Source organism: Pristiophorus japonicus, chromosome 5 (genome assembly GCF_044704955.1).
Source record: "Pristiophorus japonicus isolate sPriJap1 chromosome 5, sPriJap1.hap1, whole genome shotgun sequence".
Lineage (NCBI taxonomy): Eukaryota > Metazoa > Chordata > Chondrichthyes > Pristiophoridae > Pristiophorus > Pristiophorus japonicus.
Genome location: NC_091981.1, coordinates 246,140,936 through 246,154,044, shown reverse-complemented (window position 1 = coordinate 246,154,044; position 13,109 = coordinate 246,140,936).

Below are 13,109 nucleotides of genomic sequence, written 5' to 3'. Positions count from 1 at the left end.
AACACTTGAGGGTGGAAGTTGGGGAGGTGACAACACTTGAGGGGTAGAAGTTGGGGAGGGTGACAACACTTGAGGGCGGAAGTTGGGGAGGTGACAACACTTGAGGGCGGAAGTTGGGGGCGGTGACAACACTTGAGGGGTAGAAGTTGGGGAGGGTGACAACACTTGAGGGCGGAAGTTGGGGAGGTGACAACACTTGAGGGCGGAAGTTGGGGAGGTGACAACACTTGAGGGGTAGAAGTTGGGGAGGGTGACAACACTTGAGGGCGGAAGTTGGGGAGGTGACAACACTTGAGGGCGGAAGTTGGGGGGGTGACAACACTTGAGGGCGGAAGTTGGGGGGGTGACAACACTTGAGGGCGGAAGTTGGGGAGGGTGACAACACTTGAGGGGTAGAAGTTGGGGGGGTGACAACACTTGAGGGGTAGAAGTTGGGGGGTGACAACACTTGAGGGGTGGAAGTTGGGGAGGTGACAACACTTGAGGGGTAGAAGTTGGGGGGGTGACAACACTTGAGGGGTAGAAGTTGGGGGGGTGACAACACTTGAGGGGTGGAAGTTGGGGAGGTGACAACACTTGAGGGCGGAAGTTGGGGAGGTGACAACACTTGAGGGGTGGAAGTTGGGGGCGGTGACAACACTTGAGGGCGGAAGTTGGGGAGGTGACAACACTTGAGGGGTAGAAGTTGGGGGGGTGACAACACTTGAGGGGTGGAAGTTGGGGGGGTGACAACACTTGAGGGGTGGAAGTTGGGGAGGTGACAACACTTGAGGGCGGAAGTTGGGGAGGTGACAACACTTGAGGGGTGGAAGTTGGGGGGGTGACAACACTTGAGGGGTGGAAGTTGGGGGCGGTGACAACACTTGAGGGCGGAAGTTGGGGGCAGTGACAACACTTGAGGGCGGAAGTTGGGGGGGTGACAACACTTGAGGGTGGAAGTTGGGGGGGTGACAACACTTGAGGGGTGGAAGTTGGGGAGGTGACAACACTTGAGGGCGGAAGTTGGGGAGGTGACAACACTTGAGGGGTGGAAGTTGGGGGGGTGACAACACTTGAGGGGTGGAAGTTGGGGGCGGTGACAACACTTGAGGGGTGGAAGTTGGGGGCAGTGACAACACTTGAGGGCGGAAGTTGGGGGCAGTGACAACACTTGAGGGCGGAAGTTGGGGGGGTGACAACACTTGAGGGGCGGAAGTTGGGGACAGTGACAACACTTGAGGGGCGGAAGTTGGGGACAGTGACAACACTTGAGGGGCGGAAGTTGGGGGGGTGCGGAGTGACTGCTGCGATGGCACCACTACCTTCCTCCCCTTCATTTAAAGGGTAGAGCCTTTGGATTTTAAAAACTTCGGCTCACTGGGCCACCAGGGAGGGTTTCGGCCGGACCAGAGGCCTGGCACCCGAGAGGTGAACATGGCGGCAGCAGCAGTACATCCTCCCCTTTAAGGGAAACCGCACTGCCGTTGCAGAAGGCCAGTTTCACTGGACCACTGGGTGGGCCAAAGATTTTCAGAGGGGAATGTCATCGTCGGGAGTGTAGATCGGCGGTGCGCACGGTGATGACGTGCTTACCACGGATCGGCAGCAACGGAGCAGTAAGGGGGGGATCAGGGGACGGCTGGGAAAACTCTGAAGGGCAATTGGGCTAGCAGCAGCCATTCCACTAAAAGTCGGCGGCCACACCACTCCGCAGCATGGCCGCCGATTTGTGGTGGTAACAGGCCTTAAGGAAAGGGGCAATTTCGGTTCCCTAGAATTAGAGGTGCGCAGATGTCTCGTGTGGGGAGGGGGCGGGAGGGGTGGGGCTGGAGGAGATTAAAGGGAGAGGGCGGGGCCAGGGCATGGAGTGGTACACTAACATCATTCATTGTAGAAATAGTTGGATGTTCTAGCACTGTATCATCAACCACCATAATGATCCAACTTGCCTGTTGAACTGCGTCTTTGAATTGCCAGCTCTGAATTCTGCTGCTCCAAAGAAAATGTGGACTAATTCAAACATTTGGTATAAGTGGCTGATTCCAAGATTTCCTTTCAAAGATGGCCAGTCTTTGGAAAATTACATGCAAAGAGAGGGAGTCAAGGTTACGGGCAACTGTAACGCCAGTGTAAGATGTAATGTACAACATGCAGCTTCAACATTGGCCACATTTTATCCTGGGTCTCACAAACATTCCTTGGCCTTCCCAGATATTAAGTTGGAACCAAGCATTATCTGGTCTACACATTCTCATGGCTGAATTAAACTTTGCTTTCAGCACATTCCCCAGCAGTTAATGGGCAATGTTCATTTCATGTAAGCATTTTCTCAGGCACCATACAAGTCTCTGAATGCCAAGAGTAAATAAGCAGTGGGTAGTGCACTCTGCCGTGTGGTAATGAGTCGTGATTTGTTATGATTCGTTATTTGCACAGATATAGTCCGAAATCTACAGTTTGAGTGCCTCCGGGTCTTACAATACTGCGTGCAATAAACTTCAAAATTCTTAGGTAGGTTTGTCACGTGCTGCACCATCACTTGCTCTAGTAAGAAGATATCATCATCATCATAGGTAGCCCCTCGAAATCGAGGAAGACTTGCTTCCACTCTAAAAGTGAGTTCTTAGGTGACTGAACAGTCCAATATGGGAATTACAGTCTCTGTCACAGGTGGGACAGACAGTTGTTGAAGGAAAGGATGGGTGGGACAGGTTTGCCACACGCTCCTTCCGCTGCCTGCGCTTGTTTTCTGCATGCTCTCGGCGACGAGACTCGAGGTGTTCAGCGCCCTCCTGGATGCTCTTCCTCCACTTGGGGCGGTCTTTGGCCAGGGATTCCCAGGTGTCGGTGGGGATGTTGAATTTTATCAAGGAGGCTCCGAGGGTGTACTTGAAACATTTCCTCTGCCCACCTGGGGCTCGCTTGCCTTGTATGAGTTCCAAGTCGAGCGCTTACTTTAGGAGTCTTGTGTCGGGCATGCAAACAATGTGGCCTGCCCAATGGAGCTGGTCGAGTGTGGTTAGTGCTTTGATGCTGGGGATGTTGGCCTGATCGAGGACACTAACATTGGTGCGTCTGTCCTCCCAGGGGATTTGCAGCGATACAGATACGGAGGACCTCGGATTTGATACCTGGTCCACGTTGCATTAGCTCTCCTCAACCAGGATGGTGCTGGAGGTGTTCGAATTGGCCTCAGCAGCTCCAGGCTCGAGAGGAGAAAGTGAAGGTAGGGCTCTCACCTCTTGATCACTATCCAGTGAGCCCTGCACCCCACCCTGTTGGGAATGCACGATGGGTGAGGACAAGATCAAACTTGACTGTTCTGATTATTGTGATGGACTCATCTACCGGCCCTCGCTGTGCTAGCTGAGACAAGAGGAATGGTCACTTGCCTTCAGAGAATAAAAGAGTAAAAGGAAGAAAATTGATGGGAAAATGAGGCAGGTTTGCGAATAGCAATTATGGTCAGCATTATGTTATCAATTATTTACTGAGTATTACACCTAATCCGTCACTGATCCATTAAGAGAAATGTGGGCAAATTCTCCAAGGCTGTGCTCGCAATCAGGGCTTATAGTCTTATTTCCAATCCACGCTCACCGCCAACCAGGATCTGCAATGAGAATGCAACCTCTGTGAATTTGTGCTAGAAAGTATATTTAAATAAAATCAGTAGCTGCATCGCATTTATTATGGATACCCCAGTGCTTTGGGACATGATTTTGAGCAAACAGAAGTATAGTTCCAATGACTGCAAGTATCCTTCCCCAATGACTATGAAGTAATACTGAGCCAAACCTGGGAGTTCCCAGGTTCAATCCATGGTCAGCACTAAATTAGTGGTCTGAGGAGGTGCAAAAGTTAACTTCAGCTGTCCCAGGACAGGGAGGGGACAGAACAGCCAGGGTTCCTGACACTACTTCCTATCTATCGCAACACGTGGATGTCAGATGAAAGAAAGACTTGCATTTCTATAGCGCCTTTCATGACCACCAGATGTCTCAAAGCCCTTTACAGCCAATGAAGTACTTTTTTGGAGGGAGTGTAGTAATGTGGAAAACGCGGCAGCCAATTTGTGCACAGCAAGCTCCCACAAACAGCAATGTGATAATGGCCAGATAATTTGTTTTAGTGATGTTGATTGAGGGATAAATATTGGCCAGGACACCAGGGATAACCCCCCTGCTCTTCTTCGCAATAGTGCCATGGGATCTTTTACGTCCACCTGAGAGAGCAGACTCTCAGCAGGCCTTGGTTTAGTGTCTCATGCGAAAGATGAGTCCAGCTCAACTCAGAGTTGACATTCACTGTCCAGGCTCACACATCAATAATGATAGTTGAGCAAGGCACTGGAATGACCCTGATGCATATGCAACTGTACCCAAGTGTACATAATTGCATTCAGGAGTGAAGGATCTCTTTCTGTTTCAATTTTTCTTCCTCTCACCTCTGCCTTTTTCATCATAGGCAGTCCCTTGGAATCGAGGAAGAGTTGCTTCGACTCTAAAAGTGAGTTCTTAGGTGATTAGTCCAATACAAAAACCACAGTCCCTGTCACAGCTGGGACAGACAGTCATTGAGGGAAAGGTTGGGTGGGACTGGTTTGACGCATGCTCCTTCCGCTGCCTGCGCTTGGTTTCTGCATGCTCTCGGCGATGAGACTCGAGGTGCTCAGCGCCCTCCCGGATTCACTTCCTCCACTTAGGGGGGTCTTTGGCCAGGGACTCCCAGGTGTCGGTGGGGATGTTGCATTTTATCAAGAATGCTTTGAGGGTGTCCTTGAAACGTTTCCTCTGCCCACCTTGGGCTCATTTATCGTGAAGGAGTTCCGAGTAGAACGCTTGCTTTGAGAGTCTTGTGTCAGGCATGCGAACAATGTGGCCCGCCCAACAGAGCTGGTCAAGTGTGGTCAGTGCTTCAATGCTGGGGATGTTGGCCTGGTCAAGGGTGCTAACTTTGGTGCATCTGTCCTCCCAAGGGATTTGCAGGATCTTGCGGAGACATCGTTGGTAGTATTTCTCCAGCGATTTGAGGTGTCGACTGGATATTGTCCATGTCTCTGAGCCATATAGGAGGGCGGATATCACTACAGCCCTGTAGACCATGAGCTTGGTGGCTGATTTGAGGGCCTGATCGTCGAACACTCTTTTCCTCAGTCGGCTGAAGGCTGCACTGGTGCACTGGAGGCGGTGTTGGATCTCGTCGTCGATGTCTTCCCTTGTTGATAGGAGGCTCCCGAGATAGGGGAAGTGGTCCACGGTGTCCAGGTCTGCGCCATGGATCTTGATGACTGGGGGGCAGTGCTGTGTGGCAGGGACAGACTGGTGGAGGAACTTTGTCTTAAGGATGTTTAGTGTAAGGCTCAGGCTTTTGAACGCCTCAGTGAAGATGTTGACTTGGAGTTCAGAGTCTGAATGTGCGCAGATGCAAGCCTTTCTATGGACACCAACTCATGCAGTTCCACAGACTGCAGCAACCCTCTGCTACCTCTGAGTCTTGAGTTTAATACAAATTGCAGCTATGTGTCGATATATCGTTGCAATAGTATTTAGTCTATCAGGACAGTTAAATATCAAATTACATAACAGGTCCAGCAAGCAGCAATGGAAAAGAGAAATATCATGTTAACATTTGGGTACAGACCCCCTCATAGAACCTGTCTTTTCTCTTTACAGATGCAACTGGACTTTAATAATTTCAGATTCCTGGCATTTCACTTTTCTTTTTATCGTGACTACACTTCAAAAGTACTTAATTGGCTGTAAATCACTTTGGGACAGCCTGAAGTGGTGAAAGGCGCTATTTAAATGCGTTTTTATTTCTTTTATTTGACTTACATGGTGTATGGTAATGGTTTTGCCAAAACAATTCTACTCTGTTCAGATCTGCCAAATGAAAAATCCAAAGAATTAATTGTCTGGCACCCATCAACCAATCTGCTACCTGCCTGAAGCCATTAAAAGAAAGAAAGATTTGGATTTATAAGGTGATTTTCACAACCACCGGAAGTCTCTAAGTGCTTTACAGCCAATGAAGTACACTTGGAGTGTAGTCACTGTTGTAATGTAGGAAACGTGGCAGCCAATTTACGCACAGCAAACTCCCATGAACAGCAATGTGATAATGACCAGATAATCTGTTTTTATGATGTTGATTGAGGGATAAATATTGGACAGAACACCGGGGATAACTCCCCTGCTCTTCTTCGAAATAGTGCCATAGGTTCTTTTACGTCCACCTGAGAGAGCAGACTCTCAGCAGGCCTTGGTTTACGTCCCTTGAGAGAGCAGACGACACCTCGGTTTAACGTCTCATCCGAAAGATAGCACCTCTGACAGTGTAGCACTCCCTCAGCACTGCACTGGAGTGTCACCCTAGATTTATGTGCTCAAGTCCCTGGAGTGGGAATGGGAATGTAAATGATTAAACATTCATTCAATGAAAGAACCATCCCAAGATCTGATTTAAATCAGATGAATTGTGATCTAAAATCTGTTTAACCATATTTAATTACTGTATTTGCTTTAGAATGCTAAGATTTTTTTCAGATATATGTTTGATGAAAATTAATCATCTGAAATAATTATTTAATGATTTGAACTTCACAAATTACTTGAAATCATTTTTATTTATTTATCATGGTTAATTATATTGCAAACAGACTCAAAAATGTACAAAGCGTACATTGTAGTAGCAGTCCATCGTATTTCTGGAAGTCACCTATTTCGCTCAGCTAACATAGCTCTCGTACAGTCATAAATAGCAACATGCAGCCTGATCATTTATTCAGCACATGGGAGCCATTTATTGCCTTGTAAACTCGCCAGCTATATTACTTAAATGACATGTGTAAAATAGTCTCTTTTCTTTTCCCTTATTTTCAGCTCTTGCTATGTAGTTTATGTCTCCCAAAACATCACACTTTTGCAAGAGTAAAAAGTGCTTTGTGCTCACAAATGATTGGCCTGCCAAATAGTAGCAGAAATGTACAGTGAAGTAATGCCAAGTGAGTTTTCAGTTTTGTTTACAGAGAGCTAATTGGGATTAAATCTGAATCAATGGCTGTTTTCAATTAAACTGCATCATGCAACTGTTGGATTCCAGTGAGTCTCAGTCGAAGTTAAAAATGAACCCACTTTGAAATTACAGGGAACTATCACTGCAAAACTGCTCTTCTCATCGTTCGGTATAAATCGGAGGCCTGGGCTCAATTTTTGTTTTATTTTAAGTTTATATATTCAATGACGTAACATCAGGGTGAAGCCTGAACAAATTATGACAAGGCCATGATTTGTCACAAAACTTGCCCCAGCAGCTGCTGAGGGCTCAGAAAGTTTCGGAACATTTTGGGTAGAAATTTATCTTGGGCGGTGTCACATTGCACCCCACCCGATAATCAATTCCATGGACGTCAATGGAGTTAAATAACGGGCAGGGTGTATAACGGAAGCCTATGCGATTCCGCCCGTTTTACACGACCACTCAAGGTGAATAACTACCCCTTTGTGTTTCATTACAATGGGCAAGCACTGATGCATCATGCATGCTCCAACCATACCTACTTAGTTTTTTGAACTTTTGTGGGCAAAGGATGCAGTTCTGTGCACTGGTGCTGTCTGGGAAAGGTTCACACAAGGAGAAGGATTTTTTCTTCTCCATGGTTTTCCATACAGACCTTTTGAATTTGTAGAGAATATATACTGAGGTGCAGATTCAGTAACTCTTGTATTCAGGTCAGAGTCAGATATTAGCAGCTTATAATCTTACGGAGCTTGGCCACATCTTTGTTATACTGTAAGGAGTAAACTCTGGTATGCAGTGGGCTACCTTCATTCAGTTCACTGAGCTTAATGGCTTTGAGCCATAGTGAGTCCCTGCAGATTGGAAATGAAGATTACACACTGTAATTCTCTGCTCAGACCATCAACTGTGCCAAATTCAGAGCTGAACTGAGCCGCCTCCACCATTTTCCTCGTAGCTTTTCCTATTTATTTTGCTCCTTACTCTTTTTGGAACTATTTCACCTTCTGTTCTAACAGCATTTCACAGCCTGATCAAGGTGAATGTTCTACATTATCCAGCTCTTTCATTTCTTTCCTTTTTTTTAAGTCCGTTCCCAAGCTGTATATCCCATTAGCTTAGAATCATAGAAGTTTACAGCACGGAAAGAGGCCATTTCGGCCCATTGTGCCCGTGTCGGCCAACAAGAGGCTATCCAGCCTAATCTCACTTTCCAGCTCTAGGTCCGTAACCCTGCAGGTTACGGCACTTCAAGTGCACATCCAAGTACTTTTTAAGTGTGGTGAAACATAGAAACATAGAAACATAGAAACATAGAAAATAGGTGCAGGGGTAGGCCATTCGGCCCTTCGAGCCTGCACCACCATTCAATAAGATCATGGCTGATCATTCACCTCAGTACCTCTTTCCTGCTTTCTCTCTATACCCATTCATCCCTTTAGCTGTAATGGCCATATCTAACTCCCTCTTGAATATATCCAATGAACTGGCATCAACAACTCTCTGCGGTAAAAATTCCCCAGGTTAACAACTCTCTGAGTGAAGAAGTTTCTCCTCATCTCAGTCCTAAATGGCTTACCCCTTATCCTTAGACTGTGTCCCCTGGTTCTGGACTTCCCCAACATCGACAACAATCTCCCTGCATCTAACCTGTCCAGTCCCGTCAGAATTTTATATGTTTCTATGAGATCCCCTCTCATCCTTCTAAACTCCAGTGAATACAGGCCTAGTCGATCCAATCTCTCCTCATATGTCAGTCCTGCCATCCCTGGAATTAGTCTGGTGAACCTTCGCTGCACTCCCTCAATAGCAAGAATGTCCTTCCTCAGATTAGGAGACCAAAACTGAACACAATATTCCAGGTGAGGTTTCTGCCTCTACCACCCTTTCAGGCAGTGAGTTCCAGACCCCCACCACCCTCTGCGCAAAGAAATTTCCCCTCAAATCCCCTCTAAACCTTCTACCAATTACTTTAAATTTATGCCCCCTGGTTGTTGACCCCTCTGCTAAGGGAAATATGCCCTTTCTATCCACGATCTCATGGTCCCTCATAATTTTATACACCTCAATAATGTCTCCCCTCAGCCTCCTCTGTTCCAAGGAAAACAAATCCAGTCTATCCAATCTGTCCTCATAGCTAAGATTCTCCATTACCGGCAACAGCCTCATAAATCTCCTCTGTACCCTCTTTAGTGCAATCATATCTTTCCTGCAATGCGGTGACCAGAACGGCATGTAGTGCTCCAGCTGTGGCTTAACTAGTGTTTTATACAGTTCCAGCATAACCTCCCTGCTCTGGTATTCCATGCCTCAGCCAATAAAGGCAAGTATTCTGTATGCCTTCTTAACCACCTTATCCACCTGGCCTGCTACCTTCAGGGATCTGTGGACATGCACTCCAAAGTCCCTTTGATCCTCTACACTTCTCAGTGACCTACCATTCTGTGTTGTACTGGGATTTAACATAATTGACTTGCAGCCTTTACTTGTTCTTCACTCCTCACCTCTTTGTCCAAAAAAGGGGCCACCTGTCTTCTTTTCTTCAGTTCTGAAAAAGGGTTTCTACCCAACATTAAATCTTCATTTTCTTTTTACAGATGTTGATATAGCTGCTGTATATTCAAAGATCTTCCATTTTTATTTCCAAAGTCTAGAATTTATCTCTATACTATTCTTTCGTTGACTGTGGGTTTTATGGAATAATGTTGTTGCCAATTGTGGAAAGTAGGGATGAGCTTTCCTGAGAATTCTCACACTTTTTCCAGCCCTACAATCCTCTGAGAATTCCTCTGCATTCCTCCAACTCTGGGCACTTGTGTAACCCCCTCCTCCCTTCAGCCCCCATTGGTGGCTGTGCATTCAGCTGTCTAGACCCTAAGCTCTGGAATTCCCTCCCTAAACTTCATCACCTCTCGACCACTCCTTCCTCCTTAAAACCTAACTCTTTGACCACGTTTTTAGTCACCCTTTCTAATATCCCCTTCTTTGGCTCGGGGTCCGTTTGTGCCTGCTTACAGTTCTGTGAAGAGCATTGGAACATTTTTCTACGTTAAAGGTGCCATATAAAGTCAAGTTGTTGTTGTTGTTGTTTGACAGTTTTTCTTGCTGTTTTCACGACGAGCATTGCTCAATTGTGAACACAAAGCCCAAACACTGTATATTGGCACTGAAGACAGCTTGGTAGTTTACTGTCAAAGTCGTGATGGGAAAGATCATTCTCAAGCTTTTTGTCACAGTTCTTGGTTTGATCTCCTCAGTTCTGAAGGTACCACATCATTTCTCTGCTCAATATCCAAATCTCCCACTGTCACTTTCAACGGGCTCAATATTCCCCAATGCCGTTTTTTGGAGTATTGCCAGAGTTATGCCCAGTTTTTTTGGCCCTGACTACTCCAAAAAAAGAGTAGCAAGTTTCCCCATTCTATTTTGTGAAAGTGGTACCATGCAGCCTTTCCTATAGCCTCGGGGAGAGAAGCATGTAGCCATGCTTCAGTTCATGGGATGTCTCTGTCAGCTACGCTTCGGTTGATGCAATGTGCTATCATTCATCGTGGTCCTTCAAATGAGCCTGCTGCCTGCGCTGTGTGAGCCTACTCATACCACCCACCCTGCCCCCTCCTCTGCTGCTAACCAGTTGTCTGTTCTGTTATATTTTGCAGAACTTCAGACCAACCCTGACGAAGCAGAAGAAGATTCAGATGCGGACAAGCCTGAAGAGGAGAACATCTTCCCATCCCATCTTCCAGACCAAGAGGATGGAGGTGAGGGGGAGGGGATGGATGAATCCCCTACTGTTGTACTCACTCTGGAGGAGGTGCAGATAATGCCCATCGAGGTGCCAGCCTGAGTGGTAAGAGTGTTGGTGGAACATTCCATGGTTTCCCACTGTCCGAGGCTGGGGATTCCAGTAGGGTGCAGCGAGGCACACCCACGGCCCCACTGTCTGAGGCTGTGGGTCCCAATGGGATGCAGCAAGGCACACTCAGGGCCCCACCGTCCGAGGCTGCGGGTCCCAGTGGGTGCAGCGAGCCACACCCAGGGTGAGGTGGGGAAGGAGAGCTCGACCACACTCTCCTGAGGTGCAGGATCTAACAGATGTGGTTCACATGATGGCAATGAGTGCAGAGAGCACTGACCTTACACGATCACTCCTGGACACCATCAGTGGGGTGGGTGATGAGGTATCGGGACTGTCGGGAGAAGTAACAACTTTCTCACGAGAAATGGGAAGACTGTCCGGGAACATGAGGGAGGGAATGTCTCCGGCAACAGATACACTGTGCACATGAGGAAGGGAATGTCGCAGGTAGCTGATGCGCTGTCAGTGAACATGAGGGAGGGACTGTTACAGGTAGTTAAGACACTGTCAGGGCACATGAGGGAGGGAATGGCGGAGTTAGCTGCTGCAATAAGGGAACACGCCCAGACCCCGCACCGATTGATAGAATCAACTGGCACTCCCACTCCAATCCCCAGACCAGCCTCTGAAGAGGCCCAAGCCGGGCCCTCCACATTACCGCCTGCACCCCCATCCCCATCCCCCTCCCCCCCACCATCAAGCATTATCCGAGATGTTCGAAAGAATAAGCTTGGTACCAACCTGAGAAACCCTGCGCCTGCGGGCAGGGGTGGAGTCACCAATACCAAACGCAGCGGGCGGTCTTAGAATAAGGTGGAGGAGAGATGGGTGCAGCCTTTCTTTGCTGCTGCTGTTGTTGTTGTTGTTATTATTGTTGTTATTGCTGTTACTGTTCTCAAATTAAAAGTTTTTTGTAAGTTATGTAAATTTACAAGTTTAGAAGTTTGTAAATGATCTTAAAGTTTTGAAGTGATCTCAGAGTGTGTAAGTGATCTTAACTGAAAACTTTAAAGTTGATACAAGAATATTTTTATTAAAGTTAAATTAAGCACAAACAAATATTTGTTAAACTTTTGAATAAAATATATTTTAAATTATAACTGAATCATTTCCATTATTTGTTCCATTATTAACACAACTTTTTGAAGTAAACAAGAATCATTTCCATTATTTGTTCCATTAACACAACACAACATTACGGAACAGGTCCAAACAATAAACATGGTCCATGTGAAATAGTAGCCACTGAGCCTTCAGGCAGAAAAGCGTTCACGGATGAGCTGCTGGCGCAAGGCTTGAGCAATCGTTAAAGGGGCCCACCCTCCTCCGCCATTGTGCTCTGGGTTCAGGTTCTTGCATGGCTTCCTCGTCCTCGTCCTCCTCCTCCTCCTCCTCCTCCTCGTCATCTGCATCTTCTTCATCATCATGAGCCACTCTCACCTCAGGTGGGTCTTCTACTACCAACTGCTGCTGCCTCATGATGGCTAAGTTATGCAGCATGCTGCACACAACAGTGAACTGACCGACAATCTCAGGGAAGTATTGCAATTAGCCTCCAGAATGGTCCAGGCATCGGAAACACTGCTTCAAGATGCCAATGGTCCTCTCTATTAAGCTGCATGTCGCAATGTACGACATGTTGTATTCCAGGTCAGCTTCCATCCAGGTTACGCGTAGGGGCATCATGAGCCAGGTGGCAAGGCCGTAACCTTTGTCTCCCTGTAGCCAGCTCTGCCCTTCTGGCTGCTGCTGAAACATGGCAGATATAATGCTGTCGCTTGGGATGAATGCATCATGGGTGCTCTCGGGGTATCTTGCATTAACTGACATGATGCGATGCATGTCGTCACACATGAGCTGCACATTAATGGAGTGGAAGCCTTTTTCTGTTCCTGTACATCTCGGAATCCTCCAAAGGTGTTCACAAGGCGATGTGTGTACAATCAATGCAGCTCTGTACTTTTGGGAAGCCAGCAATCCTGGAGAAGCCCACAGCCCTGTCACGCATTGCCTGGGCGGTCATGGGGAACTTTATGCAGTCATACCTCCAGGCATATAGTGCAGCAGTCACCTGCCGAATGCAGATATGTGTTGCATGTTGAGAAATGGCACACACATCCCCAGTTGTAGCCTGGAATGATCCAGATGCAGAGAATGAAAGTGCAGCTGTAACCTTCACTTCAACTGACAAAGCAGTCCTCCTAATGCTTTTAGGTTGCGGGTCTGCTTTTACTAACTCACAGATCTCAGT